The sequence below is a fragment of the Rhinolophus sinicus genome, linkage group LG07 (assembly GCF_036562045.2).
Source record: "Rhinolophus sinicus isolate RSC01 linkage group LG07, ASM3656204v1, whole genome shotgun sequence".
Classification (NCBI taxonomy): Eukaryota; Metazoa; Chordata; class Mammalia; order Chiroptera; family Rhinolophidae; genus Rhinolophus; species Rhinolophus sinicus.
In genome coordinates, this window is record NC_133757.1 from 6,412,091 (window position 1) to 6,440,073 (window position 27,983).

At 50.9% G+C, this 27,983-nt stretch overlaps 1 protein-coding gene across 11 annotated transcripts in view; it reads left to right on the forward strand.

Annotated features, from left to right (window-relative positions):
- Positions 1-2,131: 2,131 nt before the first annotated feature.
- The window catches only part of CHST15 (carbohydrate sulfotransferase 15), a 78,666-nt gene continuing 52,814 nt past the window's right edge, over positions 2,132-27,983 (forward strand). For 2 of the 11 annotated variants that reach the window (XM_074338841.1, XM_019742200.2), the window contains exon 1: positions 13,698-13,834. The gene's annotated coding sequence lies outside the window, so the exon portion shown is untranslated. Of the gene's footprint in view, positions 2,278-4,256; positions 4,340-12,815; positions 13,835-14,014; positions 14,211-14,627; positions 14,829-18,084; positions 18,213-27,983 lie in introns of those variants that run through there. The other 9 variants (XM_074338842.1, XM_074338839.1, XM_019742202.2 and 6 more) reach the window with 9 other exon arrangements.

Sequence of the window (27,983 nt, forward strand, 5' to 3'; positions counted from 1 at the left end):
AGAGCCAAGCTGCCCCCTCCACCTGTCATGGATCTAACCCTTACAAAACAGAGCCCCGCATGCCTGTGTTACAGTTGGGGGAACTGAGGAGCAGAGAGTGAAGTGACGGCGTCATGGTCACCAAGTTAGGAAATGGCAGAGCCGCGACACTAACCCAGGGACGTATGACTCCACGTGACTTCCACGGCAAGGGCTCCTGAGAGATTTGGGGTTAACTCCACATGAATGTCCCGTGAGTGCCTGCGCATCCGGTGGTCCATTTGCCAAACATTTAATGACCATTCACGATACATTAGGCGGCTGCCTCAGGCTGTGTGGCTCATCTGAGTAGCCCACATGAGACCAAATGCCCTAATTTTGTGATCTGTTTTATTCTCTGATGTCCCCACACTGGCACGTCCTGAGCTTCTGGTCCCAGATTTCCCCCTTTGTTTATTGGAAAAGGGAATAGGGAGGTGATGGCTGTGATTGCATGGTTGTGTTTTCAATTAAACACATTCTCCGGTGACTGTGTGTTAACGAGTCAGGCAGAGCACTGTCCCCGTGGTCGGAGAGCTAATGGGCACTGGCCCTCTGGTGGGTGTGACAATGCCAGTGGGAAGCCTGTTGTGTTGGCTTCTGATGTCCTCCTAGGCTGTGGCACAGACTCAGTGGCTGAATGGACAGACTACCCCATGTGTGGCTTCCACGCCTGCAAAGGTTCTTTGCAGGAGTAGGGGCTGGCACGGACGACTGGGCCTCCAGCTCCTGCAGACTCCAGTCCTTCCTGCTCCTTCCCGCAGTCCCTTCTAAAGAGCCTGCCTCTTGCCTTTTGACCAGGCAGTGGCTACCCATCTGTCTGTCCACCCACGCGTCCATCCATTAGCACATTTTCCATGTGCTTCCATCGCCCCAGGATAAGGTCAGACTCCTGGTGCATCAGTGTGGGGTGATTTTACTCTAAATAACAGAAGGTCTGAACTCAAACTGCTTTAACCCATAAGGATGCTTGTCATCTCACGACCCAGGAGTCCAGAGCAGGGTCTGCTCTTGATGGGATGTCCAGACTCTGACCTCGTTTCTCCCTGATGCCCTTGGCTCTGCCCAATTCCGCATGTTGGCTTCATCCTCAGGCTAGAGGCGAGATGGCCGCAGCCTCTCTGGGCATCAGCGCCAGACACAGACATGACAGTGTTCTGAGGAAGGAGAGGGGCCCTCTTTTTTCTGGTCTCTTTCTATGGCCTTTGGTTGTGGATTTTCTCACCCCTAGAAGAAGCCATGAGCCAATCATGAGCAGTCAATTCAGATCCAAGGGGCTTTCTCAGTGGGTTGCAAATCAGGGCAGGGTGGTGGCAAAAGACAAACAACCACCTTCAGCTGATTCCTGGAGGCCGATCGACCGGTCAGCTGAACGCCGTCCCTGCTCAGTGGACAGCACTGTCTCTCTTTCCCCCAGAACCTGGCATCACAGGGTCAGCTATTAAAGGACAAAATCTAAACTGTCTGCTCCCCTGGCAGCTCTCTTCCCTGCATCTATGCCCTGTCCCAGAACGGGCCTCCCTGAGTCTTTCACTTTTCTCACTTGTTACCTTGTGTTTGCTTTTCTTTTCGCCTTAGGAATGAGGACAATCAGCATAATGGCTCCCTTGTAATGAATGTGATACCAGAGACCAGGCTGCCAGAGCCGCCCGAAAGCTCTGCTCTCAACCCTGGCTCCCAGTGCGGCCTCAGGCCCCAGCCCAGCAGGCCCCCGCTGCTCCCAGGGCAGAGGCAACGTGGGGCAGGGGAGATCACGTGGGCTCAGATGCCGGAGGACCTGGGCTCAAGCCACACAGCTCGGCCTCTTATAAGCTGCCTGAGCAGCGGTAATTGCCCAGCATCCCTGGGCATCCATGCTCTCATCATGGAAATGGGGATAATAACCCCGTATCTCAGAATCTAGTGAGATAAGACATCTAAAAAGTGCTTTGTACACTGGGGAGGGCTACGCAAATTTGGGGTGCGGGACAAGGGGCTGCTCTAGGACTGGAGGGACTAAGGCCTTTGAATCCCAGTGCCAAGGTGGAAGCAAGCGATGAGGGCTGTGTCCATCCTGTCCTTCTTTTCTTCTTCAGTTCTTTGTTTTTTTAAAGGTTCGTCACAGAAGTGTTCTGAAAATTGAGTTGAGCAGAAATGTCTGGAGTCAACTGCCCTGGAAGGAGACTGCAAGATGAAGATTTTTCTGGGTATAACTTGCCACTTGCCTCCAGCACAAGTGGCTAGCCCTCTCCCCCTGAGACTCTACTATAGAAAACAAAGGTGAGAAAGCAAGCATCACATATGTATTCATTCAACAAACTTCGTATAGCACTTACAGTGTGCTAGAACCGGTGCTAAGTTCTGGGACTGGGTACAGGAGGGTTTCAGTGGTGGTGAGGCACGTTGTTGTGGGTTTGGACAGACAGACTGCCCCTCGGCACCTGGCTGACTAAATAAGCCACATAACCTCTCTGAACCTTAGTTTCCTGGTTTACAAAATAGGAACAATAAATAGTACACACCTCAGAGGGTGATTACCAGGGTTAGATGAGTTATAGTATGTGCATAAAGCATTTAGACGTAGTCACAAAAAGATAGATAAGAGTGGTGGTGCTGCTGCTACTGGTGATGATGGTGGTGATGGTGACGATGGTGGTGATGGTGACGGTGGTGGTGATGGTGACGGTGGTGACGGTGACGATGGTGGTGATGGTGACGATGGTGACAATGGTGGTGATGGTGGTGATGATGGTGATGGTCATGATGGTGATGGTGATGGTCATGATGAAGATGACAAATGTCCTGCCTTGGGGAAATCACAGCTCACTATAGAAGCACAGGTTGGGGACCTGAGTTTCCTGGGGGGCCTGGGTAGGAGGCTTCTTGAGGCAGTGACCCTTGAATTGTGTGAAATAGGGAAGGGAGTTCACCAGGTTATCAGTTTGGATGGACTAGGCCTCTGCTACAGTAACTACAGCCCTGAAATCTCAGGGGGGTTGACACATATTATTTGTTTCTTGTTCTTGCTCAGGCCAGATATGTTGAGACACTTGACATCTAGGTTGAGAGACTTCACATCCAGGAGTTACTCTTTGCAGTGACTCAGTGATGGAGGCTTTGGATTGGGGGGTCCACCATCTCACCAGACAGCACATGGAGAGCTTTCGCCTACTTTTCTGTCCTCCAACCTGAAATGACACATGTCATCCTACTGCCAGTCCATTGGCCAGAATTTTCACGTGGCACCATCTAACTGCAAGGAGGGCTGGGAAATGCAGGGAAGCACACGATACCCAGTGAGCAATAACCGTGCCTGTCACGCAGAGGGGCAGTGCTGCAGAGCTCTGGCTACAGTGGATTGGAGTGCATGGCTGGAGGCAAGGAGACACATTGGAGGCTGTTGCAGGGATCTGGATAAGGGGAGTGGAGGCCTGAGTTGGGGCCATGGCAATGGGCAAGAGGAGGAGACAGGGTCTTGAGCTGTCAATAAGGGAAATGAAGAGACTAGCTGGAAGGCAGGGTAATTCCCAACCTCCTCACTGGGGTGACTGGTCTTCCCTGAGATGGGGTCAGCGATGCTGGGGCAGCTTTGGGGAAGATGGGGAGCTCAGTGTTGCATCTGCCTAGGAGGCAGCAGAATACATACAACACTTCAGGGTGTGGGACAGAGATTTGGGCTTAAGAGTCATCAACCCACAGAACACAGCTCTCCTGCCCACCTCCCCAGATTGCACACCAAACACTGCCTGTCGGGCTTAGCGTCCCTCTTCCAGAAAACCCCTGCTAGGCATGGCCTGGTGAAGACAGAGAAACCAGCCAGTCCTGAAAGGACAAAGGGGAGGCTGACAGATTAAAAAGCACCATGTATTACCTCCGCAACTGAACCCGGAGTTCTGAACGTGGTGACCAATTCCCAGTCTGAACACATCCAATCCCGGTTGGGGCAAGAGGAAATGGGGGACAAAAGTCAAGGTGATAGCACCTTTTGATAGGGATAGTACGCTTTTAACGCAGAGGAGGGCCCGGTGCCCATCACACCAATATAATGCTTTCCAACTGTTGAGGTAATTGAAATGTGATTAACCCCCTGGTTTTTGGTCTTTGGGATTTGTAATCCAATATATTGTAAAGGTCTCCTCTCTGAAACTGGCTCTCTCACCTGGTCCTCCCAGAGTCACATGGGCATCATGAAAAGCCTCGTGTATTACTGTAGATGTAGCTTTCCATTCCCTGAAGTCCTCTGTGCTTTCTTTTTCTAGGTTGCCCCTTGTCATTTCAAGGCTCCTTTCAAGTCAACATAGACGCATGGTTCAGCCTCCAGGGAGGAATTCTGAACACAGAGGTTAGTCAAAGATAATCAGAGGCGGGCTCTTTGCAAATCAATCAATACCTGCATTTGATGACAGCCATTTCACAGATGAGGAAACAGAGGTGCAGAGCGGTTAAGTCATTTGCTTCATCCAGCAGAACCATGTCAGGGTGAAAATAGGAACCGGAAGTCGGGCTCTGACTGGGTAAACCATGGCTACCCTGTCCTCTGCAGAGAGGGGCCCTGCTAGCAAAACAGAGGCGGGAGCTCCACTTGAATAATCCCGCAGGCTTGGGAAATACAGCCACACTTGTCCGAGCCTCTGTCCCGTAAAGGCCCGAGCGCCTTTTATTAAACAGAGGACTATTCAACAATAAATATTTCTCACACACAGCCAGAGGAGTTACCACAGCTGGCTCTTGCCCAGCCTGGCTGAGTCAGCAGGAAATTAGCCAAGGTGCAGAAAACCTTGTGTTCTGTGGCTTTGGCGTGTTGATATTTTTTAAACACTGGGCTGGAAAGCAACAAGGACTGAAAAATACCCGCGAATGCCCCCCACCCCACCCCCCGTGGATCCCAGATCCTGGGAAAAATGGGTCAGGATCCTAGGGTGCCGGGAACCTCCTATGGGAGAAAGGAAGAAAGGAAGGGTGGATGAACATTACAGGGGTTGGGGAAGGTGTCCAAGGCAAAGCTCTCTCGGCTGCAGTTCCCTTATCTAAAAAATGGGTCGAATAATGTCCACTCCTGGGTCTGCTGTGCGGTTGAGATTTGCTAAGTGATGAGGGTTTAATAGGGAGAGTATTAGCCTTGGATTAAATCCTCTAGTTCCGGTTAGGACTTTGCAGCTCTGTGTCCTTGGGCAAGATCCTTCCTCTTTCTGAGCCTACTGCTTCATTTGTAGAATAGTGCGTTAATATCTCCCACATGGATTTTTAAGAGATAAGGTATAGGCCCCAAAGACTGGACAACCGCAAAGGTGTTTGTAAAGTCTAAGGCCCTACAGATACCTGAGGTATGATGGATTTGCTGCTGTTACTATAGTGCTTTGCCTGGGGCAGGTCCTGGCTGACATCCTGAAGCTGTATGGGGGACCTTGTTTATTTGTGTTAGGCTTTTAGCCAAGACATGGGGATAGCGCCTTCACTGGGGCTTAACAGAGAAGGACTGGTTCTGTCCGTCCCTTCATATAATTAATATTCCAAATAAGAATTCTGCAGTTGTTTCTATGAATATTTGATTGTTTGACTCTTCAAATATCAGCTCAGCTCTGGGGCTGCCTTGAAAGAGGAAATAATTATTTTTACAATGACCCCACGGGGAGGAACTGTAGACCCTGATCACAACCTAAGGAATGACTTCCTTTGGTGACAGTATGTGTGATGCAGATGTGGGCGTTGGTGCTTCCTCCAGGGAGAGAGAAGTTCCACTCCGTTCCTTTTGGGGCAAATATACAAGGAATTGACTTCTGAATCCTGAGCCCCTGTGAGGAAGGACGGAAACCCTGTGCAACGGCTGGTTTTTAGGTGAGCCCCTGAAAGGAAGCTTGGTGCCCAGAGAGGCCCCTGAAGGGAAGCTAAGGGCCCAGAGAGGCCCAGAGGCCCAACCTGGAATGGGGGAGATCACTAGTGTGTGGAGGGGGAAGGGGAGAGTGACTCAAAAGTCTTTACCTCCAATGCAACCCTGGTGGACACCTTTGAGAGGCACGAAAGGACCAAGACTCAAGATGAGGTCCTGCCTCATCTTGGTGCACAGATAGTGGGTCCTCCGGGGTCTGGAAAGAGGGACACCAGGTCTGCATGTGCAGCAGAGCCCAAAGGCCTCTTGGTCCAGTGAGATGTCCTTCTGACTTCCTGGCTTCTCGGGGCCCAGACTCCTCCCTCCCAGAATTCTCCCTGCGCTGGAGCCAACCAGAAGCCAGAAATATCACATCCACCATAATACTGCCTGGCCTGGGCCATGCAATAAAAGGAGTAAACGAGAAATGACAAATAGTCCTAAGGATGGTAATGTCGCCTAAAATTGCTCTGTCCTTGTCGGCATGTGCGGCTGGTGCAAATCAGGACCGAGATGACTCTTGCTTCCCAGGCTCCTGGAGGAGACCCCTGACACAGTGCTCCAGGCCTTTTGGTGCTGACTGGCTGAGATGAAACTCTCAGGTGACATCTGGTCCATTTCTGGGTGGGAGGGGGGTACCCTGAACAGAGCACTGATTCAAGGGCAGTGGATCCCACCCACCTCCTGCTCTGCTCTTTTTGGCCGACTACACAAGCCTCAGTTTTCTCAACTGTAAAATGGGGCAGTATCCTCTTCACCCTACCCAGGCGCTTAAAGGATCAGCTTAGCTGGAGTCCGGAAGCTGCTGGCACAGAGGCACAGAAGTGGCAGCCTGTGGGCATCTCTCCTGCATCTCTCCTGCAATCTGACTCCCACTGTATGGTACAATTTTTTTTCTGATTTAGTTGCCAATCAAAGATTTTTCTAAAAAAAATATTGGGCTATTTCACAATTAAACTCAGGTTTCTGGCTCCCGTGCCCCATCTAGTAAGAGTTGATACCTATCCAGCTGTCTCCTTGGACCGACGTGTGTATTCCTCGGTGCTTCAGACCCCACCATTCCCCACTGGCCACCTCTGGTCCCCTTCACCAGTGTCTCAGCCTGAGGCCTCAGAAGAGTGCCTGGCATAAGGTCACTGTGTAGCAAGGAGGGCAGAAGACCACCCTGTGCTCCTAGGAAGGGACTGGCCCTTCTCCCTCCTCTCCTCTCCCCTGTGGCCTCAGCACAACTGGACTGTTGGCCTGTCTCCTTGCTCTACCCCTGTGCTGAAAGGTGCCAGGAGGCCCAACCATGAACTAGAATGGCCCGCAGCCCAATTCTAGATTGATGGACCAGCCTCCTGTGGGTTTCCCCAACGTGATCCATGGGTTTAGGCCCCAGAGTCGTGCCTTGGCTGAGTACCCCCATATCAACCTCCCCAAATGCTCAAGATGCCTGAGCCTTAGGAGATGACAAAGCCACCTGCAGTCTCCTCTTACACCTGGGGAGGGGAGGTGGAAGGACAGGAGGAGAAGGGCTCTTGCGGACATTCACGGAACTGTGAAGCAGGTCTGGGTTGGACCCAGCAAGCAGCAAAGCAGGACAGGGAAGAAGCACAAATCAGCAACAGCCGACTGGAAGCTCTGCATGTGGGTGTGCCATTCCTATTATGCTCCCCAGCGTCCCTTTGTAACATTTGACTGCATTCAACACTCAACCAGGAAAATGAAATTTATTTAGGAGGCTTAGGTATTTCACATCTAGGGCATGCGATGCTGCTCTAAATTTCCCCAAGTCAACAGCTCTTTTTTGCTGTTGAGTGGGTGGTAGATTTTATGACAGAAACAAGTAAAAATGCCACCGGCTGTAAACTTCATTCTATCAGCAAAATGTCTATTATGTAGCTAAAAACTTCTGGCTAATAGGTGCTGCCCTTCAATGATCGGTAGCAGAAACAGAGGCTTAGGCTGCGGGAACAATGACATTCTGTCTCTTTCATCACCCATAGGTTCTTTGTATCGCTAATTACTGGCCATTGTTCTCTCCTGGCCTCAGACACTGCAGAATAAGGAGCCTCACCGTTCCGATGACGCTGTCATCACTAAAATCACTTGGGTTCCTTCCTCGTCTGATTTTCTTCAGAGGTTTCCGCCCATGCTTTTAGGATTCTCAGTCTTCATTGGTGCGGAGGACATTTGATTCTAGGAAATAGTAGAAATCTTATCAAGTTAAGTCTGGTGGATGAGTCGCTGGTCAAGCCAGGAGATTCCAACCTGGTCATTAATGGGCCATGTACTGGGCGTGTCGGTCGTGCTGGGCTCTAGCTGGGGCTGGGAAAGCAGAGGCTGCGTGACCCTGATCCTGCCCTCCAAGGGCTGATGGTCCCTCGGACTATTCAGGAGGGAACTGCGAAATAGAATTCTACAAACTCCCAGCCGTGGCAGCATCTTTGGAGTTAAGAACTGTCCCTGGGGGAATCCTGTTAGAGTAGACATCTCTCCTGCGAACACACACGTTTGGATGTTTGTTTAAAACTGGCCCCATTCCTTTCTTCACCAAAGTTTCGATGTAGTGTTGGAGTCTGTAGCTTTAAGGAACCACTGTTTGTTAGTATCCTAAATCCAGTAGAGGTTTTGGACCAGGGGTAGGAAATTTTCACAAGAACCTAAATTTCACATCGATTTGTGATGGATTAGCATACCAAAATCGGCTTAAAGTGCACTTAATGGATGCGTTACTGCAGAAGGAATCTGTCTAACCAGAGTATTTCTAAATTTATGAAATTGAAATGCATTTCAGGTTGCCAAGAAGTCTAAATTTGTCAAAGTCACAGGGCTGGAGACAGGTGGGTGGCAGAGATCTGAAGTCAGGTCCACCGGAACGAATTTGAGAGCTTGTGCACTGATTCTCCAGAACCCCCTCGCACCCAGGTGCGGCCCTTCCCCGTAAAGGCAACTCTGACGCAGTGGCACCCCACGCCTCACGCTGTTCCCTTGGAAACAACCTCAAGTGTGGATAAGGTGAAGGTGAATTGAAACCTCATCCCAGTCTCTGCAAAAGTGCTAACTGAAAATTAACGGGTTAGGTGATAACTAAGGCCTTTGGCATCTCAAGTGATTTTTCCTGCAGGGGCACTGCATTCTGATAGGAGGCAGTTGGAAGACCCCAAATGCTCCAGCCTCAATGCTCTCATGGTGGAATGACCAAGGGCAAGGTTGCAACTGTTGAACTGGAGCCTCTAATGAGTAGTGCTCAAGGCCAGGCCTTGTCTCCTTTCCTCCTAAGTTGTCTATTGTTCTCACTTTCAAATTATTGGAACAGTTCCCAGAACTGTGACTCCCATCCCTTAACCCCCTTAAGATGGACTTCCTGCAGCAATTCTTCCTGAATTCACAGCTCTATAAAATGCCATCACTGCAGCTTTCAAGATCCTGTTACCTCCAGTTGGAAAAACTGAGGGCCAGAGAGGGGCTTGAGGTCTCCCAGATCACTGGTGGTGGGAATGGAACCTGGTCTTCTGAGCCTCAGTATTGCCCGAGCACCTAGCACATATACAGAGTGACACCAGCTGTGTCCATCCGTTTTCTGTCTTCTCACTGCACGTTCCTAGCAGGTGTGCCTGCCATGAACTTGAGTCTATTGGCACTAGCGCACACTAATGGTATAGGAGTGGTCTTGGTTCTTTTCCCATGTTGTTTGTTTTCTGAGCCTCCATTTCCTCATCTGAAAAATGGGGATAAATAATATTGGCTCACAAGGCTGTTGTGAGGGTCAAATGCTGTAGCACAGGGAAGTGTTTAGCAGAGTGCCTGTCATGTGGTGACGCTGTAGGTCCTCATCCTTAGCAGGGGATGGAGACTTGATCATCTAGTGGCTCCAACATTCACTCCAGTGTGTGGCACAGAGCAGGTGTTTGGGGACTGTCTGCCGAATGAATGAATGAGTGAATGAATGTGATTTGGGGATCATGGCAGATCTCTGGTTTTCCAGTTTTCTGATGTCCTTGCTCTGTCTCTTACAGAATCTTTCTTTTTAACTTTTTAATTAATTAATTAATTAATTTTAAGTGTGTTTTTCCAGGACCCATCAGCTCCAAGTCAAGTAGTAGTTTCAATCTAGTTGTGGAGGGCGCAGCTCACAGTGGCCCATGTGGGGATCGAACCAGAAACCTTGTTGTTAAGAGCACCGCGCTCTGACCAGCTGAGCTAACCGGCTTCCCCTTACAGAATCTTTATTCAAGTAATACTTGTTCACCGAGTCAATAAATCAGTTAAAAAACAGTTATCATGTCACTGTTATGTGCAAAACTGTCAATACTAATAAGTATTGTTGATTACTAATTGTTGATTACTAATAAGAGCTCATATTTCTGAGCTCTTACTATGTCCCAAGAATTGTGCTTCGTGTTTGTCAAACATTTTGTCATTAATCTTCACACAAGCCCACTGAGGGAATGTATCAGTTAGCTACTGACAATGATGCCGTGTAACAAAACTCCGACATTCAGTGGCTTACAACTATTTCCCCGCCCCCTTGCTCATGTGTCTGTAGGTAGCTGGGGCAGCTCTGAGTCCAGTTGTAAGTGGGGTGACTTGGCTCCAGGCTGCAAGTTGAGTTCAGGTCTATTCCACATGTGTTTATTCTGGAAACTTGCTGGAAGAGGCAGCAGCTACTTGAGACATATTCTTCTCAAGGTGGACCACCAGCGCACAGGAGAGCAGGCCCAGCCCTGCAGCACATTTTAAGCCTCTGTTTCAGTCACATTCCCCCAAATCTCATTGTCTAAAGCAAGTCATACGGTTAAGTCCAAAGTCAATGAATGGGGGAGTATATCCCATGCATTATGAGGACGCAGAAGAGTAATCACCCCATGGGATCCATAACTCAATGTACCACTGGGAGGTGCTATTATAAGCCCCAAACTGAGGCACAGAAAGGAGGAGTGACTTGCCCAAGGTCACTCAGATACCACGTTTCCCTGAAAATAAGACCTACCCAGAAAATAAGCCCTAGCGTGATTTTTCAGGAGGACATCCCCTGAACATAAGCCCTAATGCGTCTTTTGGAGCAAAACTTAATATAAGACCCAGTCTTATTTTCGGGGAAACACGGTAGTAGATGTGGGAAGTAGGGTTTGAACTCAGGCAATTTAACTCCAGAATTATGGAGGCCTAAGAGCATGGGGAGAAGATATTTGTTTTCTCAAATTATCTGCATCTTTGTCACCCATTAGTTGCCGATATCGGGTTGGCACTCACGTCTCTCACAGCTACACATCTGTCTGTCCATCCATCCACTTATTCACATACGTCTAGCATCTGGGTGTTCTCTCAGCTCTCCAGGATCACAGGCTCAAGTGCCATTCTTGGGCAATTTTTTGAAATTAAAGTTGAGGGGGGAAATCGCCCTCCAGTTAATCTCAGGCACGTGTGTAAATACCTTTGGAAAGTCCCCGGTGGAATTCGCATCAAAGCGGCACCTTGATTTTACTTAAAAACAATTTGCTCCATGTCAACTGTGATTTCTGACACCTGAATTTGAAAGTGATCTGGGTGGGCCCAGCGCCATCTCTATAATGGAGTCATGTGTTTACTTGGAGGGAGGAGAGGAAAGACGGGGGTATGTGTGGTTGTGGAATAATGTTCCACACACCCTTACAGGAGGGGATTTCCTCCTCGGTATTTCCATAGAACCTTCCCTGTGTTTGTTTAAACCCATTGCACACTCTGGTCTGACAGCTGCCTGGCCCAGGGCCTTCCTTGCAGACGCATGTACAACCAACCCCTTTAACAGCACCCTGCACTATGTCCCCGATGCAATTACTTGAGTATATAAACCTCACTGAAAGGCAAGCTTTTCTTGGGAGCTAATAAATAAGCCCCAAAGCCACAACGTGTGTAAGACCTTGAAAAATGGCATCATCATCTATTGGGAATTATGAACCCTGCAAAAAGCAGCTCATTGTATTTTCAGAAAAAAAGGTTTTTGTTTAAAAAAATAATAATGAAAAAAAAATCACTGAGTGGAGTCTATATGGAAAAAGCAATCCAGTCTGAAATTCTAAGGCTGGTCTCTCTGCTGCATTAATCTTTATTTGTAGATTTTATGTAAGAAGTATTATTTGCAGAAAAACAAGATACAGTTTTGAAGAATTCCCCTCTCACCCCATCTTCCCATCTGCAGTTACAATCTTCTGATTGTGAGTGACCTCTGCATGGATTGCCAGGGATGCAGAGCAGAAGTTGATGACCTCTGGGCAGGTTATCTATCGTTCCTGGTGGTTGAGATGAAGCCTCAAGCAATAAAGATCCCATTTTTCAGAAAAACAGGAAGGGGGGCAAGGCTCTGTCAGGAAGCACCCCTCAGCGGTGTGCAGCACTCTGTGTTTAGGAAGTACTTTCAGCTCCACTTCTGGTTGCTTTAAGTATGAGGGTGCTGGACTGTGGCCATGGGGACATGGGCAGGCAAAAGGCTGTGTGACTGAAGACAAGGATTCTTCTCTGTCCCTTGGACCTGCTTCCTGAGAGGCTGGGCTTGGTGCTCTAAGCGCCCCTTGAGTCGAGTCTTCCAGAATTCAAAGTGTCTTTAACTAATGGCGTCTTCAGTCCTGAATCCGGGGAGTAGACCACTGGTGCCGCTTCCGTGACCTCGGGCAGCCCAGGTGGTTTCCCGGAGCACGGCCTCCTGGCCACTGCGGCAGGCAGTGGCGCTCGGGGTCCCGCCGAGTCTTCCCTCCGGGTAGAAGCAAACACGCTGGGCCCAGGAGCCCCGAGAGCCTTGGCGGGATGCAAAAATACAACAGAGGGCGCAGAACCCACCAGCGCCGTGGCCTTGAATATCAATGTATGGACCCGCTCCAGACCGCCAAGTTGGTTAAAAATGTCTCTGGCAGGGTGTCACGGGCAGACTTCAGGGGTCTCGGTTTGCTTTCTATTCGGAATCACCGCATCACACAAACCGTGTTTACTTGGAAGGGGAGGGGGCGGGGACCAAACCCACCGCTCGGCGCACACGCCTTGATCTCACATTCCAGACTCGAGCTGTTGTGTGTCAGCGCGACATGGGGCGGGGGGAGGGTTCTCTTCCGATGTTTCATTCGCCATCTGCACGTCACTCCCAAACTTTTCCTCCCTGCGTTCGGGGAATCAGGTTGACGCGCCCTGGATGCGGGGCTCGAGGTGCAGGCTGAGCGCGCTCCCGCGGAGGCCGAGCCGCAGCGGCTCTCCGGCTGGACTCGGGTTTCTCAGGTACAAGTTGGGTGCCAGGCGCAGGAGTGGAGGCGGCGAGGATAGGCGGGAGTCTGGCCCGGGGCTCGCGGCTCCGGCGCCGCTCCGTGTTCCTGCGGGTCAGCGCCGGCGGCGGCGGCGGCCCGGGCTGGGCATGGGGAGTCTGGGCCGGCGGAGGCTGCGCGCAGCCTCACTCCCCGCGGCGCTCCCGGCGCGGTGGCGGCGGCAGCGGCAGCGGCCCAGGCAGACAATGAACTTGCGAGCGCGCCGAGCCGAGGCAGGTTTGGGCCCGGCGCCCCTCGGCCGGGTCTCCCCGAGGCTACCGCGGTCCTCAGCGGGGGGCGTCCACTCGCTGCGGTCCTGGCGGCGCTCCGGGCGCTCCGTGCTCTGAGGACACAGCGGGAAGGGCTACCCAGCGGCGGCGCCGGGGCTTGCACGCCCCTTCCCTGGCTCGAGAGAATGCAACGGGAGATCGGGGACTGAGGACCTGGCGATGGGGGTGGTGGCGCTGCGGGCAGCTGGAGGCCTGCGGGGGGCGCCTGCCGCGGGGCACGCACGGGCCGGCTGTTCTGAAGAACAGTCCCAGGAGTCGGCGCCTCCGCGCCATCCAGCTCTGGGAGATGCAGGCGGAAGACGGACGGACAGACAGACCAGTGCTTCCACAGTGTGAGCACGCGTATGGTGGTGGTGGAAGTGGTGGGGGGAGGCGTTGCGCTCCGCTCCTCCGAGCACTTTGGGGAAGTTTCCAGGCGCGGCCCGAGGCAGGTAGGTGGGCATCTGCCACTCTCTCCCCTACTCTGGCTCGGAGGCACCTCCCGAGCCCCGGCTCCAGTCCCGCGGCCGTTCTGGACGGAGAAGGCGGGGATGGGGAGAGTCTCGGGCGCCGACGCCTGGGGGACGGGGTTCCGAGGGTGGGGACCGCGGGGGCTGGGGAAGGCGTGGGAGGAGATGGGGGCGCGGTTGGGGCCCGAGAGGCCTGAACTTTTGCTCCCGCTCCTTCCCCTTCCTTTTCGCCATCCGTCCCTAGCACTCTCCCTGTGCCCCGCCGCGGTTCCGGAGACGGCGAGACTCGGGAGTTGCCGGCGCTCCCCGGCGGCGGCGCGGCCACCCCGGCCGGCCTGGGCGCGGCAAGCAGAGCGCGGCAAGTCTGAGCGGCGCGGCGGGGCGGCGGGGAGCAGGAGCTCAGGGCAACGAAGCTATGGGGAGCCGGGGTGGCAGCGGCCCCCGCGCAGGGGCGACGCTGGCGATCGTGGTAGAGCGCGTGTCTGTGGGGTTGTGTATACCGGTGGAGAGGACGCGGTGGCTGTGGGAGGATGGGGGCGGGTCGTGGTGCAGTTGGGCCCCTCGGAGCCCCCTAGGAACGCGGGATGGAGGCGCCCGGGCCAAGGAAACCTCGCCTTTGGGGGAATGAATGAAGAGCTGTGGAAGCGCCTTCCGACTCCGTGCGAACGGATTGGCCAGCGTGCGCGCGCGTGTGTGTGCGTGTGTGTTTAGCATTCGGAGCCGTCTGGTCTTGGGCGCGGCTACTTGACTGCCCGGTCGCGGTCCTGGGGTCCAATTGCCCGCCCGCTCGCCCTACGCTGGTGGAGCGGCGGGTGTAGACGCTGAAGGGTGGGCCTTGATTGCCGGCTGCTGGCGGCTGGACGCCCCGGCCTCGCGTAGGGAGGTTCCAGAAGGACGCAGCAAGGCAGAGGCTGAGACCTACTACTTGGGTCCCCATCTTCCCGTCCCCCCGGGTCCTTCACCGTATTCATGTTGGGTGAGTTAATGGCACGGAGTTTTCGGGAATGAAGTTGTATCTCTAAGAAGCCCCAGGACGCTCCGCGAAGGAACGTGGCGCGGCGTTCAGTGAAGCTTAGCAGAGGGGCTCGTTCTGGTTCCCGACTCCTGGCTGTGCCCCCGCTGCGCTTTATCAGCTGAGGTTCCCGTCAGGGCAGCCACTGGAGTTGGAGCAGAAGGCGGGGTGATGGCATCTGCACCCCCTGAGTGGCCTGCGGCCTGGAGATTTGCCCGAAGTTCTCTAGGACCCTCCCACACCATTCTTGGTCCCCAGCTTTCCTACTGGCTCCAGCTCCAACGTTGCAAAATCAGAAACCCTCTCATCCAGAACAAGGCGCTTACTAATTTTATAAACTATGTTGAATCAGGATGTTGAGATTGACACACACATACAGACCATATATGAATTTGTTTATATATGCATGGGAATAAAAATAAATGCCTTTTAGTTAAGCAGTTTTTATCAAATAAGTTTTTCTCTCCAATACTGAAAGATTGGCAGGAAAATATCCTTGCCTCCTGCTGGATGAGGAAACCGAGCCAGCCAGTAAAGCGCCTGCCATGGTCTCCGTCTCAGTGAGTAGTTAAGCCAGAAGTGGAGCTGCAGGTGGGGCCTTTCCTCCAAGGTCCAGCTCGCCAGGAGAATCAATCTCTAGGGCCTCATGAAGGAAACTCAACAATGTCTTTGTGTCTTTTCTCTCTGGGCATTGCAGGACTGCAGTGAGCTGGCTTGTGGGTGAAGCAAGCAGAGTTAATTCATTCAGGATATTGTGTGTGGGAGGGGAGGTGGGGGTGGGGGAGCAGGAGGCAGGTCTACCCACAGTGGATCACACACATGCCTTGCTTTGCTTTGGCGTTTAGAGCTCGTGATGCCCGAACCATTGTCTTGGCCAGGGATCCCAGCACTGTCACTGTGCAGCTGGGAGGACTGCTGTTCCCGCAGCCTTCCCATTCTCTGTTGCTGCTGCCCCTGGCCTGGAGAGGTGAGGCATCTGGTTTTCCACTTACCTGAAAGGTTGAACATTAACCTCTGCATCTGGAAGAGGCAGTGTTTGCAGGAAAGGTTGGGAAGTGGACTCTGCTTCTTTGGTGTTTGGAGAAGAGCAGAAAAGAAACTCAAGCATAACCAGGGGCCACAGAAGCCCCAGGGCCTTTGAACCAGCACTAGCAGATGCTTTAGATGTAGTGCTGGGTTATAATTAGACTGTGGTAGTCAAGGCCATCTAGGGCCTAGCTGGAAGTTGCCCTCGCTAGGGCAGAGAGATGGGGGGAGGAGAATGGTGCTGCCCTGAGCAGGTGAGCCCATGCCCCACCTATAGGAAGCAGCTTGGACTCAGCTCCATCCAGTTGGGGATAAACCAGACTTGATAGGTCTCATTAATTTTCAAGAGACTTCTCAGGCTTGGATGTTTAAGTGTGGGCTCAAATTCTAGAGAAGAGGGTTAGGTGAGTGCACTGCCAGGAGGTCTGAAACTTGACACCAGGCCCTGTGTTCGTGTACTGGGAAGGGTGTCCCACCACCAGAGAGATGCGGCATACAGTGGGACATGGTGGTCTCACCCCTGAGGGCCCAAGGACTAAGAATTGACAGATGCCCTCGTGTCTTCGGCCATGTGCCAGCCCCCTTCATGTGCTTGTGCGTCTTGCATTCATTCAGTAGCTATTTGATGAATTCCTATCATGTGGAAAGTGACACTCTGAGTAAAACTTTTCATGAAATTTCATTTACCAAATAGGTCCCTGAGTTGAGCACCTGGGGATGGCACAGTGATAAGACAGACACATAGTCCCAGCCCTCAAAGGAGGGGAATGGGTCATGGACGAATGGACCCTGAGATGTGTGTGAAGACCTGGGAAGGGCACTAAGGCAAGGGAAGGTGCTAGAGATGGGTGGGTTGTGGAAGACGTGGTTCCTTCTACAGATGTGTAAACAGAGGCTTGGGACAGTAGGGTGACTTGCCCAACGTCACACAGCCAGGAGGTGGAAAGTCAACCCAGGTCTCTGATTCCCAGGTCCTGGGCCTGCTCCTTCATCCCACCAGGCTGGGCTTGAGCCTCTGGGAAACTCGCAGGGGAACAGACACTCACTGTGGCTGGCAGCTCTACTTTTCCTGTGCACACGCCCAGACCCTGTCCCCTCGTGTCTCAGCAGGCCTGGGATTGTCCAGATGCCACTTGGAACCCATTTGTATGAGAGCGGAGTCTCCTTACATTTTAAAGGTAGAAACTTTTAAAGAAAAGTAGCAGCTGGCATGGGAGTGTCATTTATGTGAGTAGTCAGTCAGCGGGCACCCCTATAGCAGCATATGAGTGAGAAGGGACGCTTTCAGTCACTGGTGACAATAATGCACCCTGTCTTCCCTTCCGTCTGTAGTTGGGATGCTCGGGAATGATCCTGACTTACTTCCAAGGGTAACTGTTTCTGTTCTGTGAATCAGGAGATTGTGTTCTCACGCAGCTGACCAGGTATTGGGAGGCCCAGCTTTGACTTGCACAGTGTATTTCTTTATTGTTCTCAAGTGCTAGGGTCTGATTTCCTTCCTGAGATACTCCTCCTTTAAATAAAGCACTGCGACAAGATGATTGATGTGTAGACCTGTGTTTTCACAGCATGAAATGAAGTATAAAGGTAGCGGTTACCTAGTTAGTGTTTCCAGTGTAGATATCCAGGAAGAAAAGCAAAGGTTTTGTGTTGACTTGGGCCAATATAGAAATTTTTTTTTAAGTATGGAGATTGGGGAGGAAGACATTTGATCACAACAGCTATCATCGGCTGGGTTCCTGCTGGTTCCCAGCTGGCCCTGTGCCAGGCAGGTCAGACAGGTGTCCCCCTTTGTCTCAGTTAGAGGGCAGGGAGGCCCTCTGAGATCACGCAGACCAAGCTTTTCGCCATCCGGAGGCACCTGGGTGACAATGGAGGAAGGAGGGAAATGGGGGGGTGCAGTGGAGAAGTGGAGAATAACAATAGTGCTCCAGAAGGGGAAGGCATGTGACCCAGCAAGTGGTAAGTTGGGGGAGGTGACAGTGGCACGCGGTTCTCAGTGTCTGCTGATTTCGAAAAGGATGTGGAGGAAACTCGAGCAGCATCTTTCATCAGCAACAGCATAGGCAGCATTGATGCATCCCCCCCCAGGTGCAGGCCGGGGGCCAGGTGCTGGGGCCGAGTCAGCAGTCAGCTGTGAGGTGGCACTCAGATGAGTGGGCGAGGCAGAGTTGCATAATGGCTGCTGACAGGAGCCTCAGGCCTGAGGAAGGTGCGGTAGGAGCCTGCCTGGAGTGGTCTAGGATGACTTCACACCCTGCCCCGGGGTCCTGGGCATGATGTTAACACCTGCCAGGTGCTTGGCGCAGTGTCTCGTACACAGTAAGTGCTTAGCCAACATTGGCTCTTGTGGTTTTCTTTAGTGCTCGTAAATGGCGGGATGTCTCTGAACTCTCTGAATTGCATGTGCGATTGTTATGTAGCTGTGTGTATTTCTTGGGGAGGGGGCATGACTTCTAGCATATTGTGCCTCAAAGGGCTTCTCTGACACCCCATAAGGCCAAAAGCCCCAGAACGCCTTGGAGTCTAGTTGAGTGTCTTTGGAATGGTTGCTTCACTTTTCTGGGCTGTTTCTTCATCTGTGCAGAGGGGGCTGGGTACACAGCTGCTCTGTGAGACCCTTTCAGCTGACATTGGCGACAAGCTGTGGACCAGTTCGGCTGTGCCCCTACTGGATGCAGTTAAGCAGAGGACAGAGCAGGCAGCGGTGACTGGAAATGTCCTGGGGTATCTTTTGAATGTCACACACTGAGCTGCACTCTAACCTTAAGAGTCCTGAACAGGCGAGTAGGGGCCTCCTTGCCGGGCACGCGCTCTCTGACACCGATTTGAGATTTGTGGAACTCATCCTGGTCTACACCTTTTGGGTCTCTGAAGAAAGCAAGGCTGGCAGATCCTCAAAAGCAGAAGTGTCATTATAATGGAAACTTGGCCGCTTTCCAGAATTGTGTTTGTGATGAAAATATTGAAACAGGCAGCTTCGTCAACCAGCTGCCTGGAAAATACCCCAGTATGGGCAAATAATTAGATACAGGCCAGGTGCAATTATTTTTTCCTACAATATGCTGGAAGTTGGTGGTTTTACGTTTTCTCTTGAAATGGAATATGCGCCCACTGGTCCATTTTATTCCGTGGGGTCAGAAAGATAGGGGTGTGCCCTCTGCAGGGGGAGGAAGGGCCGTGAGAGGTGGCGGTCCATCCCTTCTAGGGCAGCCCTATGTCTCAGGAAGTTCTGGCCTGTTCCACTGTGCCCTGGTAGGGAGCTGCCCCATGGGCCTGGGCTTGTGGCATCTTTGCTAGAAGGTTGGAACCTGCATTTCAGGGTCTGAGAGGTCTCTGAAGGTGTGTTATTGTCTCGCCACTTGTTGAAAGGTGTCTGGTGGCTCTGCCCTTTCTGACACGTGTTGTTAACTCGTGCTGATGGAAATAAGTTCAGCCAGCACCTTCATGTTTCTGGTTAACCCAATGTTTGGTGCCTACACACAGCTGTTCTTGTAGCCTGGTTATTGAATCCCATTGGCCCTGGAGGGGCAGCATAGGTGGTGGGGTGAGCCTGGGCACAAAGCTGACCCGCATTCGACACCCTCCTGTGCTTCTTTGTTCCATTACCATGACCCTGGGCAAGTGGCTTAATCTCCCTTATGCCTCAGTTTTCTCATCTGTACAATGGGGTTAATGATCTCCACCTTATAGTATGGTTTGAATATTAGAAATGGTACAATTTAGGGTTCAAAGAAGCTCCCCAAATTTTACCCCTCTTGCCTGGCCAAGTTCTGAACCTATGGAGAGAGAGGAGAGGAGAAAGATGGGTGGAGATAAAAATGTCACGTGTGTTCCCCACTGAAGCTAATGCTGGACGATGGCTGAACTGGTGGGTGAATGGGCAGTGTGATCCTGCACTGAGAATGGGCAGTTAGGCTGACTGGCCTCCCCCCAGTCACAGGCAGAATGGGAAAGCTGCAGCCTCTCCTGGGGGCAGCCCCTACCTCCATGGGCAGCCAGCAGAGAGAAATGCCTACTCTGCAAGGGAAAAGGTGAGGCCGGGCTACACGTGTCCACGTCCTTCCACACTCCTGGGATGGTGTAGTCACCACCAGGTGTAGCCCCCAGGAGAGTTATACAGATGGAGCTCCCTCCACGTGGAAGGAAACATCAGGAGTGGGCAGGAAGAGTCCCCCTCCACCGCTACCCCCCATAGTGACGGTAAAGTGCTGAGCCCAGGGCCCGGCCTTGGGTGGGGGTTGACACGTGGCACCTATTAGGTATGCAGTTGACCAGGGCAGCTGGGCCTTGAGGTTACACCGTGAGGCTCATCAACTACCTGTGGCAGAAAGTGATGACCCAGGTCAAGGTAAGGATTATCCGTGGGCCTCAAGGGTAAGTGCCAGCTAAGGCTGCATTTGGAGGTAGTGGCAAATAGCCTGGGCCTGGGCAACGTTTTCCACCTCCTCTTGCTTCTCCCATGCGGCCTGAGCCTTCGTCGGCCCCTGTGCCCCTCTCCCATCACCACCTCCAGGAAGCCTTTGCCAGTAAATCTTACCATCGTCCCCCACGTCTACCTTCTCCTATCCGAGTGTTACCTTCCTCTTCTGTCTGATCTTCTGCAACTCTGCTCTGTTGAGCTCAACCTTGAACCCATCTCACTTTATTGCACATTCTAGTTTCCTGGGTGTAGTCTGCTTGTCCCAACCTGGTCAGCCTCTCAAGGGGGAGGAGGGCATCTGGCGGCCCACTCATGGCTGGACCCACACAGAGCCACGAGTCTGCTACTTGTTGAATTAATGAATGCATCAATGAAACATGGTTCTTTCAAAAGCCCTTTTCTCCTGGAGAAAAGGTGTTATGGATTTTATGTGTGCTGCTGGGTGTGTACCCAGAAGACAGAAAAGAGTTCCCAGTTTGGTAGTGTGCTATCGCAGAGGTAACGCTTGTCACTACATTTCCAGACGAGTTAAGAGCATAATGGAGTAACTTTTGATTTCCTGGCATTAGGTTTTTGGGCTATTACAAGGTAGTAACCACGGTTTTTGTGTGTGTCATGTGAGTCTTGGGGAGGGGGGATGTTATGGGAATTTGGTTGGTGTTACAGGAATACAAGCAGGAGTTATCTTCCCAGGCAAGAAATGTGGGGCCCTTACTGTTTCTTCTAGCAGATAGAAATAGGTTGTCTTTAAGTTCCTGGTGCCTTTGGAATGTAAATATTTGCATTAAAAACATAAAGTATGTCCTGGCTTGTACTTATAGTACCATCATTTCCAAACCAGAAGTCAGACTATTGGTCTAGAGAGGATCATTTCCTCTGATTTGTGAACCTGTTTATACAAAGAGTCTTCCGAATGTACACACAGGACCGCATTTGCTTTGTGCACGGAAGGGACCTCCAGGAGGACAAGAAGCGGGGCTGCCCCCGGGGAATCTGGGCCAAAGGGTTGTGTTTCCCAACACAGACGTCTCATCCTGCTGTTTGTTATGTTGCAGGCGTGCTGGGGAGGGCGAAGTTTTGGCCGAGGGCCCGACGGCCCGTGAGATCGTCTGGCTCCTCTGGCTCCTCTGTCCTCAGTTTCCTGGACATCCGGGTGGGGGCTGGCCGTAGCGGGCTCATTTCTGCGTCGTCACGTAAGCAGATGCTGGATTTCAGAACTGCTGTTGCTTTAGGAAGGTGTTGAGAAGGATGGGAGAGTGCTGGCTTTTCTGGGGTCTGGTGGAGGGAGGCGGGAGCTCCCGTTTCTGCTAGTGTTCAGTTCTGAGGGCCTGTGTAGCGTGTCTTCCTCCATCAGATTCTAGAGAGCAGTTTAGCTTTTAAATGTTCCTAAGAAGAACTAGCCTCTGCCTCTTCTCTGGAGTGAGAGATTGGGGGCTGTGGTCAGACTGGGCCAGAGCCTGTGCTCCTGGCAGTGTGTGTGTGTGTGTGTGTGTGTGTGTGTGTGTGTGTGTGTGTGGCGGGTGGTGGTAGTGGTGCTCTCAAAACTCCCTGTGACAGCTCTCAATGGAAACCCTCTCTCACAGAGTCCCAGCAAATGGAGAGTGGAGGTCATCTGGTCAGTGAGAGAGGGCCAACATGGACCATTAGCCAGCCCCAAATCCAGGCCTGTCCCCCATCTGGCAACCTCCCTGTCATCACAGGGTAAAGGGCAGACAGGACAGAAGAGCAAGTAGAGTCCTGGTAGGGCCCAAGTCCCCTGACTGTGGCCCCTGGTTGGCTGATGCCAGGGCTTTCTTTGTCCCCAGCCAGCCCAGGGACCCACTCCTCTGCCCACTGCACACCTTTGTCTTAGGACCGAGACTAGTGGAGGTAGCAGCATTCCTCTCATCTTGCCGTTCCCACCTCTGTCTTGCAAGGAGCACGGCATCCTGGCTCTGGGAGTGTCACGCATCTCTGCTTGGGAGCCTTTCCTTCCTTGGGGGTGCTAGGATGCTGAGTGCCACCCGGGAAAGGAAGTGAAGCAGGGAGGTGTCTGAGGGGAGAGGAGTGCAGGGCTGGGTGCTGGCTCGCACGCTGCCCCTGATACGCCATCCAGTGGTAAGCCTGAACCTTCCCCTGTTGGGTCCTTCCTTTGACCCATCACTGGACCTTCCTTATCTGAATGAAACGTCCAGGCATAGAAATGGCACATACTCTTCCTGTGTGCCGGCGTGTTCCTCAACTGTGGGAAACTCCCTGTTGCCTTTCGTGGTCGTCTTTAACCTGACCCCGATGGTGTGACCCTCCCTCAATCTCTGTCACAGTTCTTAATGAAGATAATATGTTCTGGAAAGCCCCTGTCCAACCTCACATCAGGCCAGTAATGCAAGTGCACTCTTTTGAAAGTCAGAGGAAATTGCTGCCTTTAGGACATTCTGAACTTGCCTAAGAAACTTACCAGTAGGAAGAAATGAGAAATCGTAAAGAGGATCAGCCTGACATTTCTGTTGTCCTAACTATTTATACCCACTCGAGAACAGTTTCTGTGAAAAATTAGCTTTGGAAAGATGAAGAGAAGACTGGGAGGTTAGCAAACCGGACCTTCTCATCAGAAATACCTTCCCTCCAAAACAAACAATCAAACACAAACAAACAAACAAACCCATTTGCCCACAGGTCATGAGTTGACAGTTCAAAATCTATGGGTTCTTTGCATGGGATACATACAGAATTAAAATGTAGATGAAACCTTGGTTGCCATTTGGGTGGTAGAAAATAAATTTGCTTTTGGCTGTTAAAAACGGAAACAAATCAATAGAATAATGCAGGCCTGCCCACTTTTGAGTCAGCAGTTTCTTTGGTTTATGGAAGAAGGAGGTTTGCCCATCAAAAATCACCTTTTACCTTTGGACCAGTTACGAAGCTGCAGAACTGGTTTAAGGAGGGGTGTGTGTGTGTGTGTGTGTGTGTGTTACAAAGTTTTTATCTGATTTAGTTTTAAAAATCATGGAGCAGACTTTTTGCTCCTTGAACCTATTCTTTTTTAAACAGCTTTATTGAGATATAATTCACATACCGTACAATTCACCCATTCGAAGTGTACCATGCAGTAGTTTTTAGTGTATTCATAGATATGTGTAACCAGCACCACATTCAGTGTCAGAACATTTCATCACCTCGAAAAGAAACCCTGCACCCGTTAACTATCAGCCCCCATCTCCCTAGTCACGCCCCGTCTCGCAGCCCTAAGCGAGAGCCGGAATCTATTTTCCCTCTCTGTCAATTTCTCTGTTCTGGGCTTCACATGAACGGAATCATATAATATGTGTTTTTTTGTGACTGGCTTCTTTCACTTCGCATAATGCTTTGAAAGTTCATCCCTGTTGTAGCGTGAGTCAGTACTTCGTTACTTTTTATCACTAAATAACATTGTATTGTATGGATTTACCACATTTTCTTTATGCATTCGTCTGTTGATAGACATTTGGGTTTTCTCCATCTTTTGGCTCTTATGAATAAGGTTGCTGTAAACCTTCATGTACAAGTTTTTGTGTGGACATGTTTCCATTTCTAAGGTTATATTTTATGAGATACTTTCCCTTGCTATTAATAATAAGTTGATTTACTTGTTTACTTGCTCTTTCCCTGGCCTTAAAGAAGGCTTGATTCTCAGATGGGGCTCTGATCCCCCTCAGAATTGCCTGAATTTGAGAGCTGGAAATGTCTTCTGGAAAATATAATCTAGCCCCATTTTACAGATGGGGAAACTGAGGCCTGGAGAGGCCACATGCAATCAGGATTGAATCTGGGTTTTTGGAATCAGTTCAGTTACCCTGAACATTCTCCCTAAGCTCTTCGTAAAACTCCAGGTCCTGAGTGGCTTGGGGACTTAACAGTGGCTGGTTGGGTGGACAGATGGTGACTGCCTTGCCGAGCCCACAGTTCTAACCCCCCTGACTCAACAAAGGCTGGAGGATGTCTTGTCATCCACAAACACTGCGACTTGTGGCGCCACCCCTTCCTAGGTCTTTGCCTTGCAGCAACGGGAGGCCAACACTTATCTGGGGAATAATTAAATTAGGTCCAATTCAGAGAATGAAATTTTATCTAATCTGGCCTAGCCCATAAACAAAGGGGCTGTGGCTGTGACCCCAGAAGAATTCTGCTGGGCCAAAGCATTGAAGAAATTGCGGGGGTTGGGGGGTAGTGAGTGCCAGGGACGCCTTGGAGGGGGTGTTCTGCATGGGCCGGAGTTGTATCCCAGAGCTGGTCAGAGGACTGGTTTATAGCATATTTGGGTTGACGTCTCTTCTCTGTTCTCCATCCTCCAAAGGATCATTTACAGCTCCGCCTTCTCCCTGTCTCATCTCGGGGTGAAGAACACTTGTCCAGTGCTAGCTGGACCGCAGTGCTGCTCTTTCAGAAAACAGGGCTAGTGAGAAACAAAGAAAAACCCCATCCTCGTCCTCTCACTTAAGATTTGGCTTGTGAGCAGGAGTTATGTTTATGGAAGCACGTGCTTGAAGAGGGACGTCTTGGGTGGGCAGCTGAAACCACACTCATTGAAATAAGACTGAAATAGTGGAATCTCAAAGGTGAGCACATGGCTGAAATCGCTTGAATTCAGTGACAATTCCAGGCAGCCCGGTTCAGGTAGAGGGGACCCTTTTGAAGAGAGACGAGGGCATAGCAAACTCCTATGCTGGTGTGGCCCTTCCCTGGGGCATTGCTTTTCCTCCCTGGCCATGACCGAGTCCCCTGAGGACTTGACTTCCTCTTGAGCCCTGTCAGGTGGAGGTGCCTCCTCTTTCCCCATGGCTACGCCCAGATGCTTCTCTCCCAGTTGTCTGTGAGAACCTCAGGTCTTTGTCCGTTTCTTGTGATCGTCTCCCTTCCTCCTAGAGTGGACCCCCAGGTTGCCTCCCCACCCCAGGTCCTGTCATCACCCTGGCCCTGTGGTCTCCATGGGAACAGTCTGTTCGGCCTCCTGCATCCTCTGCCTCTTCAGTCCTTCAGCCGACTCTGGGCCGTGTCCACAGCTGCCCACTCCATACCACATTTCCTCAGTCCATGTGAATCACATGTTAATGGCAGCCTTTCCTTCTTGGGAACTATGCCCAAGGACCAACTGGTCGACCTGACACCTAGTAGGGCCTCATCAGATTGTTTCTGTCAATTATTTTCTTAAACTTTAAATGTCTTTCTGGTCCTTTCTGGACATCCTTAAGGGTGTAACTTTGCAAAGTTTTCCCAATAGATGTTTATCAGTTGTTGTAGCAATATACATCTCCATTTATGTTGTTGCCGATTCTTTTTTAAACTAGGGACAAAAAATAAGTTTCCCTGTGTTTTTGTAAATGGAGAAATATTTTTTTTTTGCCCCAAATAGCTTGATTTAGAATCATTCCAGATATTCCTTCAGCATCTTTTCTCAAATCCGTGTGGGGCCATAATGTTGGAAACTTGCTGAGAGAGCCCTTAATCTTTCGGCACTCTTGGCTGCTGCCTCATAATTTTATTTTAAAATAATTTTAGGCTCTCAAGAAGCTGCAGAAATACCTCAGAGCTCTGTGTGCTCTTCTGCCAGCTTCCCACCATGATAGCATCTTCCATGACTGGAGAACGTTATCAAGACCAGGAAGCCCACACTTTAACGGCCCTACTAGGTGCCATTAATGGCCTTCTGCTGCCATCTGATTTCATTAAACCTAAGGGTCTACAGCACTTGGGAAGCATGTTAGAATTTCATAAACCTCAGTGTTGTCGTTTATTTTTTAGATGGTTTTTGGACCCCTTCCCAATGGCCATCAATTAAAAGGAATTTCCATTGAGTCAACAGATCCTGGAAGACCCACGATTTGTGCATTTCTTGTTTGCCATGTGCCCACATGGTGCTTTGTGGGTGTGTGATCCCTGGTGTATGCACAGATCACCTTCTTCCCCCATCTGAGAGATTCTTGGAGCTAAGGAACCATAGAGAATAGTTTGGTGTAATAGAACATAGGACATGGAGTTGGGAAACTTGAGTTCTGATCATAGTAACCAACGTTTGAGTACTTGGGCTAGCCTTTATCTACATTATTTCAGTTACTCTCAGCGACCTTTGAGATAGACACGATCAACATGCCCATTTTACAGATGTGGAAACTGAGTCTAGAGAGGTTTACCCTGCCCAGGTTCTGGCAGCTCATGAGTGATAGAGTCAGGACTTCAACCGAGGCGGTCTGACCTCAGAGGTTGCTGGCTTTCACCTTATAGGACTGCCCTCCTTCGTTCAGGCTTGTGCACTTCTGGCCCCAGTTCTCACTGACTGCACTGTGTCCTGGGGCTGCTCACTAGACTTTCCTGAGCCCCTTTCCTCACCTCAACACAAGGGGCTTGGCTGAGAAGACCTATTACTCCTATTCCAGAGTACAGTTGGTTTCACTGGTGAAAATAGTTATACCAGAAGAGGGAGAGATACCCAAAGATCCGAGTGAAATTTCTAGCCTGTCCCTTGTAGGTACTGTTAAGGTTGGGAAGATTTCTGCTGCCTAATTTGGTTTGATGGGATCCCCAGTTCCAACTGAATTATGCTCTGGTGTATTTTAATTAAACCATCTACAAACTAATTTCTTAAAGATGCAAACGCCCCATGCAGCGTGCTGTGTCTGAGCCCCCTGTGTTCCGCCTTGGGTTGGAGGAGCCGCGCGCTCAGCCTCATGGGCAGCATTAATTGTGACATGCCACCAGAACGAGATGCGAAGGCATTATCAGCAAGTACTTAATTGATTTTGCAGTCTCCACAAAGGAAGGTTAAAATTAAGCTTGTTTGTAAATGGTGTTTAAACTGCATAGTCCTGGGGATGGGTTGTAAAAACTAACAGAGCAGGGCGCTCGCGGAAGGGCTTAATTTTCTTTTCAGGTTGTGGAATGAGCCTATCACTCAACTAAAGGTAAAGATTTTCCCATTTGAAGGGGCTGGAAGAGTATAAGCTTCAGGTTGTAAATTTCTATGGTGGGGGGGCTCCGCTTGTGTGGAGGTGAGGTGGCCAGACTCTGGGGTGAATGTGTGATCACGTTAATGTGATAAATTAAAGGGTCCTGTATTTTTTAAATTGTCAGGCAGAGCTATGTTCGAGAAGAGACTGTTTTAGATCAGAGTTACGATAAATGGGCTCATGGTAAATGCTTTTGCTAACCTCTGTCCTGGTGTAGAATGGAGCATGCTCATTCTGAAATGCCCTGGAAAGGTCCCTACTCAAACCAGTGAGGAGCTTAAACCTGAGGCCAATGCCGTTTTGTGAGTTCTTTAGCTGTTAGACATTGCAGGAATAAGAGAAGTTCCCTGGACGTGCTTTCTCTCTCCTTTTAATTCTGACTATGTAATTCTTTAGGTGTTCCAGAAGTTGCTATGTAATTTGCAGGGCCTAGTAGAACATGAAAATGTGAGCCCCTTATTAAAAATTATTAAAAATGTCAAAACTAGGACACTAGAGCATTAATCCAAGCATGGCCCCTTCTGAGCACTGGGCCCTGTCACTCAGGGTTGCAGCCTGGAGCCGGCCCTGGGTGTTTGTATGACGCCATCTAGACGACTTGATATACACCAGCTTGAAGATGGAAGCGGCCAGAGGGCAGGGCTTCAGCCACCTCACCCTGTGTGCTCTGAGGGGTCTGTCTGGGCGCCTGACCCATGCACACACTTAGGA